Source organism: Rhynchophorus ferrugineus, unplaced genomic scaffold (assembly GCF_030347505.1).
Source record: "Rhynchophorus ferrugineus isolate W39M unplaced genomic scaffold, kcgeb_rfMv2 rfM10, whole genome shotgun sequence".
Lineage (NCBI taxonomy): Eukaryota > Metazoa > Arthropoda > Insecta > Coleoptera > Curculionidae > Rhynchophorus > Rhynchophorus ferrugineus.
Genome location: NW_027472589.1, coordinates 30440997 through 30463032, shown reverse-complemented (window position 1 = coordinate 30463032; position 22036 = coordinate 30440997). Strand labels below are relative to the sequence as shown.

The following is a 22036-nucleotide window of genomic DNA, read 5'->3' as shown; positions in this document are numbered from 1 at the left end:
TTGTCCTCGTAGATATGCATATGGACATACACAGTGTTGCAGGACAAAATAGATTTTCATGTATAGTTTTTTTATTGTATATATATGAAAAAAAAAAGATTATATATATATACATATATATATATATATATATATATATATATATATATTCTTCGATTCTGGTATATCAACAACATCACAGTAATTTTAGATATATTATAAATGATAATATAAATTTTAAATCTTTTCGTTGCATAATACATAATGCTTTTCAGGATAAAATAAGGGAAAAGGATGAGGAATTTGTGTTCAAAATAAAAAGCAAGTTGTTCGTCCTCAATCTTGAAAATCTATGTTTTTTTTACAGTGGCAATGTATGTCGCCTATCTCAGAGTTGAAGAACTATCAACATTTAATCACAGGACGATTATTTTAAACACAACTAATATTGTTTTCCATCAAAAAGCATCACAATTAAAACTGTATAGTTTTTGAAATAATTTTTATGATTTTTTATTACAGTTCGAACTATAGCACAGTTTAGACAGCATAACGTCTATCGGGCTGGCTTGTATATGATACAATAAAAATGATATTGTTTGATTTATGTTACTGGTTTGCCCAAAAGAGATATTGGCTACCCAAAATAATAAGACAATAACTTGTTAACGGTTTAAAATATTTGGGATTTAAAAATAATTAAATGAATATATAAAATTGAGTGTAGAAGTTAAGAAATTTTAAAAAATTGTGCAAATTTGAAGTTAAAAAAACACCTTTCAATGTAACAAGTAAATCATTCATTCTTATTCTAAAATAAATATAATTAACTTTATTAGGAAGGACTACTATTTCACGGAATAACCTTTGTCCGTCAATAAAAACTATCGCTTGTGTGTTGAACTTGAAGAAAGAAAAACAACACATCGACCAAACCGGCAGTGGTACTCCGCATAGCAGCACCAATTAGTTAAAGTTAACTCAAGGGTACCATATCAACTGAACGACGGTCTATGGAATCACTATACGGCAGTTCTAGTAACATTTAGAGCGGCCATGTTAACAAAATTGTACTCTGTCTATCGGGTAAGCGTACCGACAACGTATAGTACCCCAATGCACTAAATCGTCTAAGGAACGCTAAATACCAGGGTAAATCGGATTATGCTACATGTAAGAGTATAGAAAATATATACAGAATATGAACCACAATATTAAATAATGTTGAAATGAATAAAATTATGCATTTTCAAATAACAATATATATATATATATATATATATATATATATATATATATATATATAAGTTATATACTATAAAACTCTCCCTATAACCTAAATTGTAAGCTTTAATCCATATTACAGTTTTTTGAGAGCACGAATATTTCCTAAATGCAATAACTTGTGGTTAGGGTACTATGAGGGCTTGGAATCTACCTTTGTTGACGTTAAATCTTGAGCTGCAATTCTTTTACTCAAACTCCTCTAAATTATGTCAAAAAATGTTTGGTGGAACTGCTACATTACACTAATTTTGAAACCTATAGGTTTTAAAAACCAATACTTTTAATTTATCTTAAGACTATTTCATATTAATGACAACTTGTTGAATCGATTCAACAAACGACAATGCCTATCCTATTATAAAATAACCGAAAGCCTGATAAAAAAAAATAGAAATTCAACTTCAAATGCAAATATAACATTCAATAAATAAAATATAATATCAAAAAGATATTTATAATATTGTAAGATATAACGAAAAAAACTGTAGAGAAATTATTTTTGGAAACAGAATGAAAAATATATAAAATAAATATTAATATTTTGTCATTAAAAACTATTAAACAAATAATTACATGAAATAATTAGCTGAACAGAAAGTAGAATGACTTAGCTAATTTTTTTCCAAATATAATTTGAATTTACACCAAAAAAATGTTAAATATGGAGAAATGTCGATGCTTCAGATAAAATAGAATAAATGCTTAATATAGTAACTTATTTATTTTAAAATATTATATTCAAAGGCTCAATTGACTCAAAAATGTTTGTGTTTTAACCTTTATCATATTAGATATATTATATTTTAATTATACATATTAACCATATATATGGCGTCACATTATATGAGTGTATTATATGTAGTTAAAAGGGCAACTACTATTTTAGTACTGTTCCGCTTCTATATTTAACTTATCTCCAAGGATTTGACGCAAAAGGGTTATTTTTAGATACCTTTAAGTTGGAAAGAACTATTTATACGTCTAGTTTTAGTTCTTACATCAAATTATGCATAAATAAGTGGTACAGATTTTACGGATTTGCTTGCTCTAAGCTCTAAATAAATATTCCTACTAGCAGTTTTAAAATAGTTTTTTTACCTGTTCACGCAACTGTCTTAGAATGGGATCCAAAAGCCGGAGAAAATATCTGAAAAAAAATTAAGAAATATCAACAATAATATAAATAAATAAACAAAACAGGAATAATTGTAAAATTGTATGTTAAATAACTTATCGGGAGTTATTATTACTTGATTGTTGAAAACTATTCAAAATATAATTAACTATTTGGATCTGTATATCTGAAGAATTTGGATATCAGAAAAGCCATAGGGCTAGTTGATGATGTTACTTGAGCGTTGTAAATCTTGTAATCGGAAACCTATGACCTGAAAGACTTTATAATCAAGAAATATTTGGATGATATATCACTTTGTTATGAGTAGTATATTTGTATTTTGATTCTTCGTAGTTTTTACAACACTTGAATTATAAACTGGTATTTAATGTAATTATTGTGATATAATTTGTAAAATCATTTTTATTCCAGAATAGAGTGTTGTGAGTCATCGTCGATGCCCCATATTACGTGTCCAACAAACTGATTCAGCGCGATATCCCCATAGAACCCATAACGAGTGTGATTCGGAGTGTTAGTGCGAAGTACTCTGAAATATTATTAGTGCATCACAATGCACTGGCCAAACATTTAAACGTGCGCGATGACAATGAAGTGCGTAGGCTCAAACGCAAACTGCCATACGAACTGATTAATACACACATAGAGTGAGATTTAATAATCTCTATAATAAGCTAGAATAGTTTCTAGAATAAGTTAGGATGGACTTTAAAATAAGTAAGAATAGTATCTAGAAAACGATGTTGTTTATAATTATATAATAATACTTATTGCCCACGGGCAGATTGTTGACGTTCTAGCAGATTAATAAAAAAAATTATTAAAGAAACTATGGGAAATGCACCTCTACCTGCTGATAATTTGATAGGAACTACAGAATCACTATCAAAACAATCAGATTGGGGGGGACATCTAGGGGACCTTACATATCTGTTAAAAGAAAGATACATTTTGGAATCTATATTTTAAAATCAGTGCAATTTATAGGCACACACTATATATGTATATATATAAATCACGTTACATTCACTTTTCCTATGGGTAGATTTTTGAAGGAGAATTTGTGACATTTCGACTGAAAAGGTTAATTAAAGGTATCTAGAAAAGTAGATAATCGTCTAACTTAATATGAATATCTTTTTTTCTAAATATATTTTAAAGTCTCCTTTTACCAACTGTGGGTTTATCTGGACTGGGCCTAAAGTTTAACGTCGACTCCGAAGCACAACTTTAGAAACCATCCCAGAAGACATCCGGTCTTACCAGCCTGGTTACTGGCGTAACTGGGATCATTTTCCTTGTCGGATTTTACACTCTTGCCTAGAACATTCACAAATTTTAAACAATTACAAACATAAATTTACGACCATGCCCCAGCAGGATTCGAACCCGCGGCTATCGCAACAGTAGGAGGACCGTCCCATCGCCTTTACCACTGTGCCATCAGTTCATAATTGTTAAGAAAATTATTTAATACATTTGGGACTAGAAATCCACAACACTCAAGTAATATTGTATATATACAAAGTAAGTATAAACAAGTGTACGAGACATGTAGAATACATGTAAACTAGAATAAAGCAGTGCTATTGAATTCAAATACAATCAAACTATTGATATACTAACCAATGCCCAGATTCTTGATGGACTTCGTTGGAAAAAGTAAATAACAACAAAAAGAAAATAACTCGGATTAAAATTTAAAAAAATACATTGGCTATTTTGAACAAAGTCTAAATAATATGTAAATAATAAGTGGATGCTATACAAGCAAATATTAAAATCTATATGGACCTATGGAATTCAGTAATGATATTGTTCTGATGGAAGTAATATCAACACAAATATTTCCAAAAAATGTCCTGAGAAATATTGTGGATGCACCTCGCTATCACAGATATAATTGTTACACCGAGACCCTCGAGTTCAACTGTCATAGAGAAGATAAAGACATTCGCACGAAAGGAAATGAGAGGAAATTGCACTGCCATGTTAACACCAATGTTCTGACACTCTTGGATAACACTGAACTAGCACGCAGGCTCAAGAGAACTAAATCATGAGATTGTATGTGACTTTGTAGTGTTAAATACACTCAAAAGTACTACTAATTTTATTTTATTAGAGACTAAGTAAGGACCAAGGACCGGTCTTCCGCGTCATACAGATAATTACCTGGCATTAAGTCACTTTAGAAATAAATTGTAAATTAGCTGGCAACCGTAACAATATATCAACAAAAAGGAATTAAAAATCCCAATAAATGAGTCAGAGAACTAAAAGATACGCCCCGGTAATAGGAACATATCGTGGCGAACAACCAAGCCAGGATCGTTTACATACTTTTAGTACCTTTACTGGTACTACCACCGGACTCTTAGCTCTACATTTACCAGTTTAATGGTGCCATAAGTCGGTTTTTACAAACTGTTATGGGTTCCTTCAGTCTTTTGTCCGCAGTTTATAGGTTTTTAATCTTTACTGGGTTTCGAGATATGCGTTTGTATATGGTCGGGCCTCTTCTGCGTCGATACGTATGCTTCTGGCTGGCAAAAGGTTCTTGACTTTATGGACGTAACGATCGGCCATCGAACAAAACGATTTACTTTTATTATTGTTAGATATGTGCGCGGATAATATCGGCGCTGAAGATGTACGTTTTAAATTAGAGCTGGTCGTAGTTCTTCCCGTCTATTGGGTATGTATCGAATGGTGTGAACAAGAGACGTGTTTGTTTAATGTCCGGTTTTATGATCTGATCTCGGCGCTGACTTAACGTTTGGACGTAAATTTAGAGCGGTAATATGGCGACATATTAACGATAATATAACATCATGAATTAACTTGAAATACCATAAGATTAACGGCTAATACATTATGAACTATTTTTCAAGTTTAAGACTTAGTTTTTTCTAAGCATCTGGCACACAACTAGTTATTAACTTCTAGTACAATAATACATACACTGTATTTATATATTAATAAGATGATAAGCCACTATTTGCTACGAGGAATATATTCGTAGAGTGCGTGAATAGTGTCCGGTGGAATTTTGATCTTGTACCAAAAACATCCGCCAGTGATATTGGATGTAGAAATCTCTCCATAACTGTTCGATTATGTTGAGATATGGAGATTGTGTTGACCAGAGAAGATTTTTCATAATACCTGATACTGCTCAAATCAAAAGTGATCTTTTAGGCTGTATGTATGGGCGCATTATCATCTTGGAATATAGCAGTACTTAGCAGAAATATAGTAGTCATGATAAAAACCTCATAATTGATGATGTTGAGATACTCATTCGAGATAATCCGGTCAATGATGTGAATGAGATGATTAGTGAATGATAACGGAACCTCCCACATATTTGTTTGTAGCAGTGAAGCAGGTAGTCCGCATAGTTAGTAGGTTTCTTTTAACGTTCTCCATACATTAACTCAATCATCTGAAAGAAACAATGCTTTTTTTATTATTTAATTATTAGATTGTTACTAGTCGTGTCCGACTAACCTACAATTTGTCTTTATCTTAATGATAACTTAAATCCAGGCATATAATTAGGGGGACTCATCGGCCCTATCTCAGTCTCTGGTGAAATAATGTTTATACATGTCACTGCTGTATTTTTTATTAATTGCACCTCACTACACCATACTAACATACACAAGATCAGATGGTTTGATTCTTTTGAGTCTGTTTCCTGCTCTGGTGGTATCGAAAAGTAGCAATACTCCAACATTCTCATGGGAATGGAGCCTTTCCTCATGCCCCCTTGCAATTCTTTTGATTTCTTGACTGACTGTTGGTATCTGAAGGTCCCGATGGAGATAATCAGTCCTGTAATATTTGGGTGCGCCCACAATACTTCTCAGGACTTGTTCTGAAAAATTTGTATTTTGTTTGTTACTCTTTGCAGAACATCCCCATAATTGAACTCCGTATGCCCATTTAGGTTTCAGCATTTGCTTAGATATTAGCAATTTATTATGTACTGATAATTGTGATTTTCTTCCTATTAGCCAATACATTTTCCTATATTTCCATTTTAATTATTTTCTTTTATTCTTTATATGTTCCTTCCAGCGAAGTTTAGCATCAAGATTCATTCCTAGATAGATAGTTATTGGTGCTTGTACGGTCTGATTGTAGGTGAACTGCACATGCACAGATTTACTTTCATTAATTTTTATTTTCCAAGCTTGAGTACAATAATCTATATTGTCACTTGCTTTTTGTAATTTTCGTGTGACTCTTCACTATCTCCAACAGCTATAATCCCAGTATTCCAAAACCCAGTGTTCAAACCCTAAAAGGAATTTCATATAGCTTAGCAGCTCATGATGTAACTGTTTCCACACCTTTATATGCGACGGGAAAAGATCCAGAAGATGTGACCGGCTATGAAAAATACATATACTACCACAATCATAAATACAAAAAAATAGTTAATCCAGGAAAACCACTTACATCGGCACCGAAGGGGAATATTCATGAATATTATAGGCATCGTTTGGTAATATTAAATCACGTATGTTACAAAAAATATGCAGAATCATCTGAACCAGTGCTAAACAAACATTTTCTTAAAGGAATGCCTATTTAAAATGAAAAATGATCAGAGTACATACAAGAACCTAAGATAATCAGCGACAAAACTTTAGAACATCACAGATTATGCATTAACTCCTAATATCATCATTAATCAACTCGGCTTTAGAAATATTAGAGCTCCAAGTTTGTTGACCGAAAATCAGAAACAGGTCAAGTCGGAGATGAGTGAAAGGCATCTGAATCAATTTCGACAAGAAGAGTAGGTTTTTGAGGCGATTTGTCACTGATGATGAGACGTGGTTCATCATTACACTCTGGCGAGTAAGAGGTGGCGAAAAAAGGATGAAGGCTGCCCAATCTGTAAGTGTCATTGACTCAAGTGGAGTTTTACTCATTGAATTTCTTTATTATCAACGAACAGTGAATGCGGCTTACTATTCTGCGATGTTACAGTTGACAAAAATCGCATATCGAAGTAAACGACGGGCGGTATGCCAGTTCGAGACATCATCATACTTCAAGACAAAGCCAAGACACACATCAGAGTTTGTATAAAGAATAAATTGGAAAAAATGCACTGGGAAACCCTCGAGCAGCCTCCTTATGGTCCTGATTGGTCACCTTGTGATTATTTTTGGTCTGTGCCCCTAAATGCATCACTTGGAGGCAAAAGATTTGAAAATAATGAAGAAGTCAAGGAGTATGTGCGTAATTGGCTGAGAACTCGCCCTCAAACTTTTTATGAAGAAGGAATTTTAGAGCTTCCAAATCGGTGTTAGAAATGTGTAGAGTAGGGAGGTGACAACAGTCAACAGTCAGTCGTATAATTCTCGTAATCGTACAATTACTATAATTCGTATAAGATACTACTTGTCTTCCCATCTTAGCTAGTGCTCTTTGAGTAGTTCAACATTCTTAATTTTTTTATTATTTGAGTACACAATATGTGCAAGCTTTAATATTTAGTCACTTTTAAATTTGAATATTGCGTCCTGAAAATCAGTTCTTTTTTGTATATTTTAAAGTCTCCTTATACCGGCGGTTTATCTGGAGTGGACCTACAATTTAACGTGGGCTCCGAACCACGGTCCTCGACCGACTGGCGAGTGACCAACATAGTAGTCATCCCGGAAGACATCCGATCTTACCCAGCCTGGTTATTGGCGTGACTGGGATCATTTTCCTTGTCGGATTTTACGTTCTTTCCTGGACAACCACAAATATTAAACAATCACAAACACAAATTTACGACCATGTCCCAGCAGGACTTTTACTACTGCACTAACCAATCCAGCTGAAAATCACTTCTGTCCTACGAGTTTCGCGGTATGAATCGAGGGCAGCGTTGTCTTGTAAAAAATATAATTCTTCTTCGGTCTTATTTAATATAACTTACATTATTAATTTTCTCAGAAATGAATTTATTTCTGTCTTTCCTTCAAAACCTATAGCAGCTCAACAGCTCTGACCTGAAATCATTCTATCTTTCTTTATATCATGATAGTAATACAAATGTTTGTGTGCTAAAGATTTGTCGCGGAATCTACACTGCTCAATAAAACAAGGATGAACAATACCTAATCGCATTCGTTCTCTAATTAATCAAATTTAGGTCTGATGACTACACGACTGGCCTTCATTAAACCCATCACTTTCTACACATCTTTCCCAAGATACCGTGATCACCTACGAACCGAACGAAATATCTCTGTTATACTTAATAAGATTCCACGCAAATAGATACCCATATAACATCATCATTATTAATCATTTCCCGGTTTCCACCTACCGAGCGACGGGCCGCGCCACCGCCCGAGACCAGATCAAAATATTTTTCCTCATCGGTTTCGAATAACGAACGATATATCATCGACGTATCGTGAATAATGGTCGATTTAAATGTTGCAAGGACGTGGACAAATTGCGGATCAAATCCGTCATGACAGCCGTCGGAATGTCCGTCGGCCGATTAATCCGGAATTAGTTTTTATTTTATTTTTTTACGGGGGTCATTCGATAAGTCGTTAATTGAAAACACTCGCATTTTTTTATTTATCTATTTATTATTTCAAAAGCCCATCAGCCTCTTGGGCTATTTAGGGTCGAGTTGCAATGAATTTTTAAATAAAGTATACATAAATGACATTCAAAAACAATATACTAAACAAATTACAATAGAAAAGAATTATTGAATTAATTAAAAGTTGTATCAATACAGTGGCCGTTAAATAGTTTAAAAGTATATACAAATGCTTGGGTTCGACCACTTGTATTAATGACCTTGACATTCCGAGCTGCTGTCTCAGTACCACAAACTTTTCACACTCCAGAAGAATGTGCCTGACGCTCTGTTGTGTTTGGCATTCGTCACATTGTGGAGGATCTTTTCCTTTTAACAGATGCTCATGCGTTAGTCTGCTATGCCCTATTCGCAGCCGAGCAAGGACGCTCAATTGGAACCTGTTGAGATTGTTAATATTAGGAGATGGGTGAAAAATCCCCTTGATATCCCACAACTTGTTATTTTCCATAAAGAAATCCCAATTTAGTTGATTCAATTTTTGACGAAAACTTTTAAAAAATCAATAAATTGATTTTTAATGACCGTAAATTGAAACTGAATAGAATAGCGGATATTCTAAAAATATCAACTGAACGTGCGCATCATATCATTTACGAATATTTAGGTATGAGAAAGCTCTGTGCCGCGTGAGCTCACTTTTGACCAAAAACAACGACGAGTGGATTATTCGGAGCAGTGTTTGAAGTGTAATGGTCATTTTCCATCGTTTTGGATTGCTCCCATTGCATATAAAGGTTCGGAAACTCTCCGTTAGTCCAAAGATGTCTGAAAGCTGTCCTTTGATAGTATGAGCTGAATTTTTGTTCAATAAATTTTGCTTCATTGTATTCGATAATCCTCTAGGCCGTTCTGTTTTATTTTAAATCTTTATAGCCTAAACCGACAGATGACATGTGAGGGAACAGTATCACTATGAGTAATTAAAAGAGTTTGATAGGCTCAGGGAGTAAACCCCTTTATATCGACTAACAGAGGTAGTGAATGTTGAATATTCAATTTTGTGCGTTCCATGATTAGCTTCAATATACACTAATAACTCAATAATAAATAAAATACTGTCAATTTATATAGAGAAATGTCGACGTTGAGTTGTTTAACAGTTTACATGATTACTTCGTATTTTCAGCAACAAATATAGTTGATTAAAATACATTCAAACACTTAATGGATTAAACGTAACAGGTCAATTGAAAAGTCCCCGGCCTGCCATAGTAAAACACTTTTTTGGCAAAACTATTATTTTTTATTCAACATAATTCCCTTCAGCGGTGATACACTAATTATAGCGACCATCCAACTTTTCGATACAATTTTTGTAGTATGATTTGTCCTTTGCTTCAAAATAGGCTATGGCGATCACCTCTTCATTCGACGAAACTTTCTTCCCAGCGAGTATTCTTTTGAGATCTGAGAACAGGGAATAGTCGCGGGGGCCCAGATCCCTAGAATACAGTGGACGGGAAAGCAATTCGAAGTCCAATTCATGGATTTTTGCCATTGTTTTCACTGAGTTGTGACAGGGTGCATTGTCTTGGTGACGCAGCACTTTCTTTTCCTTCAAAAGCGGCCGTTTTTCGACGATTTCGTCCTTCAAATTGTCCAATAACACTATGTAATAGTCGTTGTTGATATTCGTTCCTTTTTTTAAGCTAGTCAATGAAAATTATTCCATGCGTATCCTAAAAGACAGACGCCATAACCTTGATAGCCGATTGTTGTTTTTTCCTACGCTTTAGAGCGGGTTTATCGTGTGCAGTCCACTCGAATGACTGTCGATTGGACTTCGGCGTGAAATGATGGAGCCATGTTTCATTGATTGTCACATATTGACGCAAAAACTCAGGTTTATTACACTTGATCATATTCAAACACTGCTCCAAATCATCAACTAGTCGTTGTTTTTGGCCAAAAGTGAACTCGCGCGGCACCCACTTTGCACAGAACTTTCTCGTACAAAATATTCGTGAATAATATGATATACACGTTCAGTTGATATCTTTAGAGTGTCTGCTATTTCATTCAGTTTCAATTTAGGGTCATTCAAAACCATTTTGTAGATTTTTTTTAATGTTTTCGTCGGCAACAACCTCTTTTGGGCATCCATTCGTTCACCGTCTTCGTTGTTCATTTATCCACGTCTAAACTTGGCATACCAATCGATGATGGTTGATTTTCCTGGGGCAGTGTCCAGAAACTCATGATCAAGCCAAGTTTTTGCTTCAACTGTATTTTTTGTCTTCAAAAACCATTATCAACACGTGTAATTCCTTTTCACCCATTTTTTTCACAATAAAAAATTTGCTTCACTCAAAATGCTATAATTCACAGACTAATGATCCGACAGCTGTCAAATTTATACACGCGTCTTCTGAGGCTTAGGGCTAACTAAAAACCATATGGATTTAATTCTAGTAGCGCCATCTATGTGTAAGACCGGGGATGTTTCAATTGACCTGTTATATAGCTAGTGTTAAGTTGTAACTGGCGTTGGATAGACAAGATTTAGCAATCATCACAAATACAAACGTTTTCTTGACGGAAATATCCATAGAGTTAACATATAAATGCAACACCTAGTACAATAACAAAATGTAGCAAATACGGAAGATTCATATTTCGAAGTACTGTACTGTACAAGTATATGTGTGTACCATAGAAATATATGATTGCATAATAAAATTTCTCACACAATTATGTTCTCATTGAAGTAGAACACGTCTGTCTAATTGTTCGAATATTTCTATGGACGCCCACTTGGCCGTCACATCGTCATCGTCGGAGCGTGAATCACCGTACCGACACATCAACATCCTTCCTTCGGGTTTCGTAAAGCTGCCCGCGAACCGCACGGATAGTGGCGAGGTAGGTCGACGATGGGTGGTAGGTCGACGTCGTCCGTCGTATGCGCAACTGGCCATCGTGGCCTTGGATACGACAACGGAAGGAAGTGAACGCGAGCAACATTTACACGAACCATTTGCGGAACGGATCCGAGTAAATATGTTTTGATTTTTCACGATTGGTTTATTTTGGTATCGATATCCGTGTAATGCTTATCGATTAATCATCAGTGATTTAAATATTTCTTAGAAAAATATATAGGTTAATAATATTAATAATACTTAAGTCAATATAATATTTGATATTTAATGGGAATCTTCTTTCACTACAATAAAATTACATATAATTAAGTAAACAGTTTGGAACTTGCGTCTTTCAATATATCGAGCAGAAATGGTCAAAGAGCTAATAAATATATAAAATTGGGATGGTAATTAGTGGGGATAAAATAAGTCATAAAACTTTGATATTACGTAGGTTAACTTTTACGAAAACAGAAAACCTCAGACGAATATTTAATATAATATATCTATAATACAAATAACAAAGACATGTTACAATAGAAAATTAACTTGTGTAAAATTGCACGAAAGCATTTAACTGCAAGCTCCACAGAATCCAAACACATTTTGGCTAAGAGCGAAAATTGCTCAGGATAACATCCCACAACTACAGAGAGTGTGAAATTGCAAAAAAAACTATCAAAAAGTAGAGACAATGATATAAATTAATACCGTTACGTAGTAATGAAAGGGTGTAATTCGTAACAGAATCAGAGATAATGTTGATCAGTCAAACACAAACTCAATCATTCAAAAGAGAATAGAGCATTCGGCAACATCTACAACTTTCATTATGCAATTCATACTAGATATTAAAAAACAATAGGAGAATCCATAGAACATTTACTAGAGAATTAATGAGCCAAGAATGCTAGTGTTATACCAATATCAAAATAAGTTAGCAAAGAAGAAAAAACCCCTTGGAAAGCATATATGGTATGTATCTGTGGGGTTGCAGTTAGATGGTAGATCAAATCTAGTGACGAATATTATGAATAAATCAAATGTACGAAACAAAATTATGATTTAAATATAGGGCTTTTTTATTATAGTTAGAAATGAAGTCTTGTTATATCGCAAAAATTGATTACCATTATGCTGAATTTATATTTGTTAACATGAACGAAAGGCTCAGTTATAAATAATATCGTAGAAACTATTTAAACAAATGAATAAAGCTCTAAAATAGTTGAGTTAGAAGGATCAGCTCTCTTCTGAAGAAGCTGAGCAAATTGTTAATGGTTTATTCAATCTATGCTGCTTCCGTTTCTTCAATTATCCCCAAAATTATTTTAATATAACTTCAGCGATAATACCCGAAGTAGTTCGAAGCTAAAGCGTACTCTCGCAAATTTATAATGTTGAATCATGGTACACTATGCGATCTGTTGTACGACAGATTGTGAGTTGAAACGATAATTTCATAATCGCCATTGCTGTTCAACAAATCGTTCAACGGAATTGAATAGTTTAGAAATTTGGCCGTTCAAAAAAGGTGTAATACAACTTTCTTTTGATATATAGATTATTATATATATATATATATATATATATATATATATATATATATATATATATATATATATATATATATATATATATATACATGTGCAAGCACAGCTATTTTGTTCGAAATTTGTATGATACCGTACAAAGTCAACTTTCTCATCAGAAACCTAAAATTGGTTTAGGTTGGCGTTAAGAGTGAATATATATGTTGTGGTCGAAAGGGTATCTCAACTTTGCTCTATTTGGTGACAAAGCACGCGACACGCATATTACAATATGTTATGAACTACAAATATTTAGTAATTTTTCCTTTATATTGATCTTAAGGCCCAGGTCTAAGGCTTCAGTCCTAAACATAATCATTATTTGATGAATGTACTCCAACTGGTAAACTGGTTTTATGGCAGTAGCGTCAGAAGAATTAAGTAGAAATGGGCGTTTGTTAAAGCCAAATTGGTGCGTTTGCGAAATGTTGCTAAGCTTGTTCAATAAATTTGAAACTCACTAACGATAGGAGCTTGGCCGGTAACATGAAGCTTCAATGTGTTTTTTTATTTACGTATTGTTAACAGAATCAAAGAGTAGACATTTTAGAGTTAATTGTTATTTTTTATATTAATTGCAGTTACATTTAGGGTAGTGGTTCAAACTCTTCAGTCCTTCAGAAGAGTGCCATATACCATCACTGGGATTGGAAAATAATTTTAAGATATTCTACATATTTTATAGCTTTTTGTTTCTTTTCGCCTATGTACTGTCAAAAATTTTAATTGGTGCATTGGATAGCACCGATCTCTTTACATGTTTGAACCCCTTTCTAAGAGATTAGCTTTACTTACTTAATTGTACTATCATTTGACAGTTCAGTTATCAAATTGCGTATACACATATTTTGAACTGAGTGGATCTCTATTTCGAGTAGTCCTATGACACTGTTTAGTATAGTTTTATTTCCTCGGAATCTAATTTGATGCCATATTCTTTTACGTTTCATGGCTGATATATCAAACAAAACTAGTGAGATTAGTGGATTAGTAATTAATGACATGACAAACAAACAAACCTATCGATATTCCACTATCATATCATACCTACAAGTTACCATACGATAAGCTTGGCAAAATTCGGTTCAATAAAATATTTAAAATTCAATATTTGCATTAACTGCAACGCAGTAACATGAAAATTCGCAACCGGATTTCGTTGCATAACCCTCCTCATACATCATCATAGCCGATACGACCCCGACAGGTCTAGAACGCGAATCGCCGGCCGTCCACCACGACCCGGAGGAGACGAGAAAAAATACGGTCTCGCGCATAAAAATATGGTATACGCACGGCACTGGTCCCGCGAGATTATATAGATATAAGATTCCGAATTGCGAGTCGCATATCGGGCTCGAGGCGGTCCGAACCGCCAACAGGGGGCGGAATTAGATAATTTATTTATTTGGCCGATACTCGATTTGGAAAACGAAAGCAAATGGCAAACGGCGAACGGCGAACGGCGCGGCGGCTGATTTACGGCGCGGAGAAAATAGAAAACCGCGCGCGCTGACGCGCCGGGATTTTCTCACGCATTTTCCGTTACGGTCGATTCTGAAATTGTTCGTTTCGTGTCGGAGCGACGACAATATTTACAGTTTCTCTTTATACGTAATCGGTTACGACAGCCGATAGTTGAACCTGACGGAATTGGGATACATTGTTGTTTTATCACCACCATTTCAGATCACAGTTCTCTCATGAATACATAAAAGCAGTTGCGACAATTTAGAGTCCGATTATTTATGGTAATATAACAAGGAAGATAAAAAGGAACATAGCAGACTAACGTCAAAATAACAGTCATGATCGGGTAATATTTTAGGGTAAATGATGTGGTTCGGTGAATGGAGGTAAAACGAAATGAAACGGTGGTGTACATTATGTGACCATTACTTATTGAAGTAATATAAAAATGTGGAAAATACAGTTAGATAAAACGGATGGCAGCGATGTTACCTGAAGACGAGGCTTGGGCAGTCGATGGTGGCACGTCTAAACCAAACGATGGTTGAGCACTGAATGAATCCAAATACCCTTCAATAACATCCCAGATAAACGTCTCGAGGTTGCCGCCAGATATTCGTTGTTGGGTTCTAGTTGGCGCTGCTGGCACCCCGCCCGTGTTCAACATCTGGGATTATATTTCTGGGTAATTGTAGACCGTTATTCCACGATGTAAAATTCGACATGCCTCAAGGTCGCTACAATACTCTCCTGCCAGAATTTTACATAAAATTACTCCAAGCAACAAAAATACAAAAATGTATGAAAAAAAAAATTCAAATACAAAAAAATATACCAAACAAAATATGCTGTGTGAAAAGGGCTTTGAAAAATATCGTCGCGATCCGGTACGGCTGTTGATATCTTTCGGCCCTACAGATACAGTTGCTTTGGCACTTGAATGTGGTCCATCGACGACGTTGAAAACAAGCTATTTTTCGGACAGGGCTCCCGTAATCGACGCTGTGGGAGGATCGATTGTTCGACGACGTGGTAGCTTATTTTCTTCGACGACGAGACGTTAGCAATTCTGGTACCTCGGCGAAGACATGACGAGTCTACGGTGACTGTAATCGGTACCTAGCTTCTGGAGCTGCTCTGTGACTAATCCGTAGTCACATACGTTACAGTAATTCAGAAAAGACAAATAACGACGGTATCCGACCGAAGCTGCCCAAAGCCTTTCAAATCAAAATGTCTGCCATTATGACGGAGACGGCGAGCGAAGGAAGACATTATGATTTAAACATAGTGCCGAAAGAAATTTTTAGCCGAGACGCTGATGATTAAACAGTGATGTAAAAATATCTATGAGTTCAAAAGATTGTGAAAGAAAATTTTAACAAAAAATTAATTGGAAATAATGAAATGAATAGGAATAAAATGAAAAGGAATATTGAAGGTAAAATCGAAAATGAATCAAATAAAAAATATTTAAAATTTTGAAACAGAAGGTATAACGGCCACGTAAAATACATCATGTTCCACGTACCCTCCATTCACGAGTCCAAACCCAATTTTGCGAAAGATCACGTCGGGGTCACCACTTTAGGGTAAATGATGTGGCTCGGTGAATGGAGGTAAAACGAAATGAAACAGTGATGTTTACATTATGTGACCGTTATTTATTGGATATATAAAAATGTGAAAAATACAGTTAGATAAAACGCATGGCAGTGGTGTTACCTGGAGACGAGGCTTGGGCAGTCGATGGTGGCACGTCTAAACCAAACGCTAGTCGAGTACTCAATGAATCGAAATACCCTTCAATAACATCCCAGATAAACGTCTCGAGGTTGCCGCCAGATATTCGTTGTCGGGTTCTAGTTGGCGCTGCTGGCACCCCGCCCGTGTTCAACATCTGGGATTATATTTCTGGGTATTTTGTAGACCGTTATTCCACGATGTAAAATTCGACATGCCTCAAGGTCGCTATAATACTCCCCTGCCAGAATTTTACATAAAATTACTCCAAGCAACAAAAATACAAAAATGTATGAAAAAAAAAATTCAAATACAAAAAAATATACCAAACAAAATATGCTGTGTGAAAAGGGCTTTGAAAAATATGGTAAATCGAAATGGTTGTAGTTGGTACGGTCGCGATCCGGTACGGCTGTTGATATCTTCCGGCCCTACAGATACCGTTGCTTCATCATTGCTTTGGCACTTGAATGTGGTCCATCGACGACGTTGAAAACAAGCTATTTTTCGGACAGGGCTCCCGTAATCGACGCTGTGGGAGGATCGATTGTTCGACGACGTGGTAGCTTATTTTCTTCGACGACGAGACGTTAGCAATTCTGGTACCTCGGCGAAGACATGACGAGTCTACGGTGACTGTAATCGGTACCTAGCTTCTGGAGCTGCTCTGTGACTAATCCGTAGTCACATACGTTACGGTAATTCACAAAAAAACAAATAAGGGCGGTATCCGACCGAAGCTGCCCAAAGCCTTTCAAATCAAAATATCTGCCATTATGACGGAGACGGCGGGCGAAGGAAGACATTATGATTTAAACATAGTGCGGAAAGAAATATTTAGCCGAGACGCTGATAATTAAACAGTGATGTAAAAATATCTATGAGTTCAAAAGATTGTGAAAGAAAATTTTGACAAAAAATTAATTGGAAATAATGAAATGAATAGGAATAAAATGAAAAGGAATATTGAAGGAAAATCGAAAACGAATCGAATTAAAAATATTTAAAATTTTGAAACAGAAAATATAATGGCCACGTAAAATACACCATGTTCCACGTATCCTCCATTCACGAGTCCAAACCCAATTTTGCGAAAGATCACGTCGGGGTCACCAGTTTAGGGTAAATGATATTACTCGGTGAATGGAGGTAAAACGAAATGAAACAGTGGTGTTTACGTTATGTGACCGCTATTTATTGGCAATATGAAAAAATTTGAAAAATACAAATGATAAAACGGGTGGCAGCGGTGTTACCTGGAGACGAGGCTTGGGCAGTCGAGTATATATATATATATATATATATATATATATATATTTGTGTTATATATATATATATATATATATATATATATATATATATATATATTTGTGTTACCTGGAGACGAGGCTTGAGCAGTCGAGTATATATATATATATATATATATATATATATATATATATATATATATATATATATATATATATATATATATATATATATATATATATATATATATATATATATATATATATATATGTGTGTGTGATTGATATGTTTACATCAAGTCCATGCACTATATTTACATAAAGACATCATAGTGAAAGATTTTTAGACAATGTCAATAAACTATATTAACATAAAGCCTTGATATTATCTAATATTATTTAATATTATTTATCTAATATTATTTACGAAAAGTCCAGAAGCCATATTTGTATATGGAATTCATATATCTCAAAGCAAAATCTTCATTTCATACTTTTCACCTGAAATCACCAAAAATGTATTTACCTATGCTCTTTTATAAAAATATATACTTTTTTTCCTTGTTTGTTTCACTCCTCCACCTTCAGAGTAGTAGTCATTAGATCGTTAGGGTTTCATTGATGATTAATGTTATATGTTTTGTTTTTGATCTTTTCAATGTGTCGTTTCCTGCTACTCTTGCATCTGCGAAATCCTACCTAATTTTTCCGATTTTTCTAATTTAATTTTTTTTCTTTTATAAAAGAAAAATTAAATTGTTACTAAAGTATATCATGATTGAAGTATAGACATTTTTATCAATTACCACAATTTTTGCTACTATTTTTGATGGACAAACGCCTGTAATGTATCGACTACTGAACTGATTATCTTTTAATTGACGTTTTGTATATTTACTAACCTGAAACTAATGGATGGTGAATTACAACAAAATGTGTTATAATTACCTTTAATATTACTTCTAGTACAATTGTATATTATTTCTCTCATACCTTTTACAACGTTTTTATTTCAACAAAAAGAATAATTGTCTTCTTGTTATTGTTTTGAAATCTGTAGCTATATCGGTGTGAAATGTTGGCGTATGTTGACATCTACTTGATGTCCAAAATGTTGTGTTACAAGTTTGGCGCTTAATATTTTCACTATAAACAAAGTTGAAGCTGTTTGGATTATTTTAACATTAAAACACTTAATCTTACATTCCATAATTACCTTTGTTCTTCCATATTTTAAAACCAAGGTATGTAACAGCTGCTGTTTTTATTGAAAATATTTTTAAATGTTGCATCTGCGTTGAATGCCTAGCCAGAATGCAGAGTGTGACTACTGTGACTAAGTTATCTTAGGAAGTGAAGAACAATATAATATAAGGTCACCAAATGTAAAATATTCACAAGAAGCGGATGACGAATCAGGATCACCTTGATATTGGCTTTATTCGGTATCAAATACATGAAATGTATAAAAATGTGAATAGTACGGTAGCTTAATACAATTACTCCTAAGAAAACTGTTAATATGAGAAAATGCAGCTGTTTCAGGTAGAAGTATTCCAAATTGTCGTTAGATAAGTATAAATTAATGTGTTTTAGTCTTTTCTTGTCTGAAAAATCATACACTGTAGATTAGATGTCAGAAAAGTATGGTGACAGAGTTACACCTTCCTTCCTATCATTACATATATACTCCAATCAAATCAATATGAGGTGGCAGAGAATTATTATAGTTGACATGCTGGTCGAGAGAATATACGCTGAAGTACTGATTGGACTTGTTGAAAGAAGCATTATATATAATAAAGGATGGTTCGGTGTGGATGAACGGCATCAGACACACGGGAGAATAAATTGACAAATGGTGGAATCGTGAACAAGTGTTCGATAGATTCGAAATCAACAATTTAGTAATAGAGATAATCAGTGATTCTGACAGTGAAAGCGGCAGTGACTGAATGAAACTGGCTTATGACCCAATGCTGTCAATTAAAACAAACAATGACAAAGTGATAAGAGCGGAGACAACGAAAGATGAGTATATAATTAATACAAGATAATTGGAAAAAGTAGTATGTATAAGATTTGTTCACAATGCATTAGTATTTGGTTGCAATGTATGAGATGTACTATTTTATTGTATTCATTACAAATGTATTAGCATATATGTATTTAGTATGTAGCGACCTTGAGGCATGTCGAATTTTACATAGTGGAACAACGGTCTACAAAATACCCAGAAATATAATCCCAGATGTTGAACACGGACGGGGTGCCAGCAGCGTCAACTAGTACACGATATCGAATAGCTGGCAACCACGAGACGTTTACCTGGGATGTTATTGAAGGGTATTTCTAATCATTCAGTAACCGACCATCGTTTGGTTTAGACGTGCCACAATCGACTGCCCAAGCCTCGTCACCAGGTAACACCGCTACCATCTGTTCTATTATTTGTATTTTTCACATTTTTATATAGCCAATAAATAACGGTCACATAATGTAAACACCACTGTTCCATTTCGTTTTACCTCCGTTCACCGAGCCACATCATTTACCCTAAAAGTATATGTTTATAGTTAGTTAGTGAGTTATATGTTATAGTATATGATTATTAGAATATGTATTTACAACTACATGAAAAATCGCGCCTGAAATTATGATTCATAGGTGCTGTGGAAAAGAAATGAGTTGAAGGTGAATAAACTAGTTTATACCGCTGTATTTACAATAATAATTTCGCTGTCTTGTCTAGAATAGAACAGCCCGATGAATACACGAAACAAAGAAGCGTAAACTTTTCCCAACTCGCCTTTTGTCGGCCAAAGATAACCCCAAAACAAAATCGATTTCGGATATCGATTCGACGCAATCGATATCGGATTAAAAGTGTGTCGCGCGAATCGCCGATGCACCTGTCCGAGGTACGGGGCCGGGCACCAGCTCCGGGCGCCCAACATCTGCCGTCGCCGGCGAAACGCAAACGCACAAAAGCCCATTATTTATTTTTTTTCGCGCGTCGAAATTAGAAACGTAGGAGACGACGCGCACAACTAGCGGTCCATAATCGAAGCCTTAATACCCGGCAAATCACCGAATAGCGTACGGAGAGAAGAGATCTCTCAACGGGGACGTGAGAAAATCGAGTCAAGTGGGAGCCCAGGGCGCCCCGCTAAAGGCCGCGCCACACGTGACGATCTGTCGTACGTACATACGAACGAAATAGAGTCATTTCTAGTACCCGTTCCCATTACACCGGCTACTTTCGACATGGGTTCGGGTTTTAACGCCTTCGTCTAATTGTATGTTTTTGCTTCTATCTGTTTTAATCTATTCGACGGTCGGTTATAGTGATTAATCGATAACTCAGACAAATGTGTAACGTTCACGACAACTCTATTTGGAATACGTTTCTTTCGGAGCTTTAAAATGATTACTATTTTATACATTCCTACGATTATTACTGCTACTAGTATTCTCTAAATACAATTCGGTCACCAATTTGGACTTAGAAATAAACACTCGATATTCAATCAAAAAGAACTAATTTGTTCTAGCCAAAATTGTAGCCCAAGTTTCAGATAAATGAGGGCCTTTATTTTAAATTTAAGTTATATTGCTGGTGAAAAATTCGCCTGAAGGGAAGGTTGTGAACATCTACTGGCCCAGCGTTTGACAACAGTGACCAAGGCTTTCTATAAGAGAGGCATGATCGAATTACTGTCAAGACGACGACAAATTTTCAGACAGAACGGCGCCTAGTTCATATAAATCATTCTAAACTAATCCATTTCAAGCACAAGCATGCATGAGTTGGCTTGTAACACATTTTCTAGCCACATGAGCTAGATTATCAAACCCTACATTTTAAATCGTCTTTTCAAAATAAGATAAGGTGATAAATATTAAAATTGAAAGCCATCTATACGCGGTTGTTCCACAATGTAGAGTCTTTGAACGCATGTCGTATTTACATCATATCTGTAATATCCCTAGATGTGAAAAAGTGACAATAACCACATTTACTTATGATACTGTCTTACTCGTTACAAGTAACAACTCTAAGTAAATATTGTGAACAG

General features: G+C 34.8%; 1 protein-coding gene across 2 annotated transcripts in view; it reads right to left on the bottom strand.

Moving 5' to 3' along the window:
- The window catches only part of Kni (knirps), a 902599-nt gene that overhangs the window by 758025 nt on the left and 122538 nt on the right, over positions 1 to 22036 (bottom strand). Inside the window, exon 2 of one of the 2 annotated variants that reach the window (XM_076415606.1) lies at positions 2365 to 2413. The exons of the other annotated variant lie outside the window; for it this stretch is intronic. The gene's annotated coding sequence lies outside the window, so the exon portion shown is untranslated. The remainder of the gene's footprint in view (positions 1 to 2364; positions 2414 to 22036) is intronic. 2 annotated transcript variants of the gene reach the window in all.